This window comes from Marmota marmota, unplaced genomic scaffold (assembly GCF_001458135.2).
Source record: "Marmota marmota marmota unplaced genomic scaffold, marMar, whole genome shotgun sequence".
Classification (NCBI taxonomy): Eukaryota; Metazoa; Chordata; class Mammalia; order Rodentia; family Sciuridae; genus Marmota; species Marmota marmota.
In genome coordinates, this window is record NW_026000283.1 from 10537253 (window position 1) to 10540105 (window position 2853).

A 2853-nucleotide genomic window follows, 5' to 3' on the forward strand; every position below is an offset into this window, starting at 1 on the left:
CAGGCGCCGCCCTCCGCGCCGCCGGGGGTAGCCCGCGGCACCTGACCGGGCCAGAGGAAGGGGCCGCCTCAGGGAGTACCTAGCACCTGGACACTAGACCCTGTGCCAGGCCTAGGAGTGGGGAAGAAGGGCGAAGTCAACAGTGTGCTTGGAGAAAAAAAGCCTTGTAGCGAGCGGGGCCAGACCTAGAGGCACAGTAGTTACCGGGACACCAAGAAAACTCAGTAATCAAGATAAATAATATTGAATGCAATATTTAAAATTTTTCATATAGGCAAACCACGACCTGTAGGCTGGTCACTTGTTTTTGTAAATAAAGTTTAACTGGATACCCCAGACTGGGATCACGGTGAGACAAGTGAATCAAGGTCATACTAGTGCAGGATGGGATCCTGTATTTTTTTTTTTTTTTGGTTGCCGGATGGACCTTTTATTATTCATTTATTTATATGCAGGGCTGAGAATTGAGTCCAGTGCCTCACACATGCTAGGCAAGCGTTCTACCACTGAGCCACAAGTCCACCCTGGGGATCCTGTCTTTATTTAAAGTTTTCATCATTTGCTTATCATGAATTTTTGCATTACTTTTTTGGGGGGAATTGACCTCAGGGGCACTCGACCTCTGAGCCACATCCCCAGCCCTATTTTTGTATTTTATTTAGAGATAGGGTCTCACTGAGTTAGTTGCTTAGCGCCTTGCTAAGTTGCTGAGGCTGGCTTTGAACTCGTGATCCTCCTGATCCGCTGGGAATACAGGCCTATGCCACCACACCGCACTGCACCACACCGCATGCCCGGCAGCATTATTTTTGACTTAAAAAAAAACAACAATAGTACATTAAAATAATTCGTCTTGATTACTGAGTTGTTCCTCACCAAGGTGCATAGCTTATTCACTTCACCCTAGACCTGGCACTGCCCTGAAGCTGCAGCAGTGAAGCCAGAGAATATTGGGGGAATAGTAGGACTAGGACACTGTCACCATGCCCCAGACCCCAGTTTGCAAATACAATTTAACAAATATTTTTCAGGAAATTGGCCTAGGAGAGTTCAGAGGACTGGGCTGAGGGTTAGGAAATGATTTTAGCCAGAAGCCTAATACAGAGATTGTAACCAGAAAGGTTAAGAGGCTTAAGAAGGTTAAGAACTAGGTTGACATTTGACTCCCTGGACCCCAAGTAAAGTGCTCTTGGATTGAGTAGATTTCTGAAGTCCCCAAAGGTTTGGAGGATTCAATAGACTTAGACCCACAGCCATTGTGTTCATAGAGAAGTGCTCACAGAGCCCCTTAATCCCTGCACTGGGTAAGCATTTGCCACAGATGTCCTTAAAAGCTTGAGTGCACTCCCTCAGGTTCAGAACAGCAGCAGATAGTGTAATTGCAAATCCCACATCTAAATAATCATAACAGTGTTTATAGAGATGAGGACAACTTTTAAAAACAGCAACTGCAGCTGAACCTTAGGTACCCAGACTTTCAGAATTCTCAAGGGCAGAACACCAGCAGGCCTGTGCTCACTGAAGGCATAGTAGCATATTCCTTCATTTTCCTCCCCTGCCCTCTCCCACCTTCTCCAAATCTGCCCACTAGAGGACAAGATTCTACAGTTCCTCCAGGATTGTCAGGCTCTTCTACAAATATACTCTGTAATTTGTTAGTCTTCCCAAGAACCCTAGCAACCCAAAGTGATGGATGCAAACGGCAGGTGTTCAAAGGAGCGATTTTGATTAAAGCTTGGTGATTCTAGGGGAAATCTTTGACCTGTGTTAGTGAGAGGCTGAGTGTTTTTCATTAGCTGATTATGACAGTAATACAGTAGGATACAGAAATGACCTGGCTGTACAGTGTTATAAAATGATAGGGTATATTCTCTGAAAGCCACAGTCACTTTTACTTCTGGTAAGAGAAGTAACAGCTAAAGCACAATCCTATAGAGAGTTTTATTTGGAGGGAGATGGTTTTATAATGCATTTCAAAATAAAATTCAAAACCTTTCTAGTTTGAACCCCTGACATCTGAAGTAATGCATTTTATTCAAATGTTAATTGCTACTTGATATACCCCACTAATACTAATAAACCCCTTTTCTGTGTGTGAACTTTCATTGGCCACATCTGCTATTCCCTTTCAGCACCATGCCCCTACTCTATTCTATTTCAGAGCTCTTTTACCATTTCAAGCACTTCCCCATTTACTGTTTTGTCAGATTTCTTTCTCTTTCTCTTTCTCTTTCTCTTTCTCTCTACATGCACACACACACACACACACACAGGCATACACAATAGGATAAAATAATTACATGGAATTTGTCCCTTCTCAGTCCATGAGTAACTAAGTGTAGCTTTACTGAAGATGAAATACAATCTAGGTCATTTAAAAACCACTTCCTGACACAACCTGGAATTTTGCTAAGTCCACAGTGATTTAGAGCTCTCCTAGTTGCCTATTACCATGTATACTTCAAGATTCAGGATGTTCTTAAAAGTGTCAAGATCATAAAAGACAAAGACTTAGGAACAGTCAAGGATTAAGAGACTGAGACCTGAAAACTTAATGTGTTGTGTGATACTGGGCACGAAAAAAGAAATTGGTGATACTGTTGGTGAATTTTGAATATCTGTAGATCAGAATAGTAATACAACTATTCTTAGTTATGGTAGTTATATAAGATGTTAACATTTAGAAAAGCTAGATAAAGGATATATAGAGGGGCTGGGGTTGTAGCACAGTGGTGGAGCACTTGCCTAGCATGTGTGAGGCCCTGGGTTTGATTCTTATCACTGCATATAAATTTAAAGGTCATCAACAACTAAAAAATTATCTTTTTAAAAAAGGATATATAGAAATTCTTT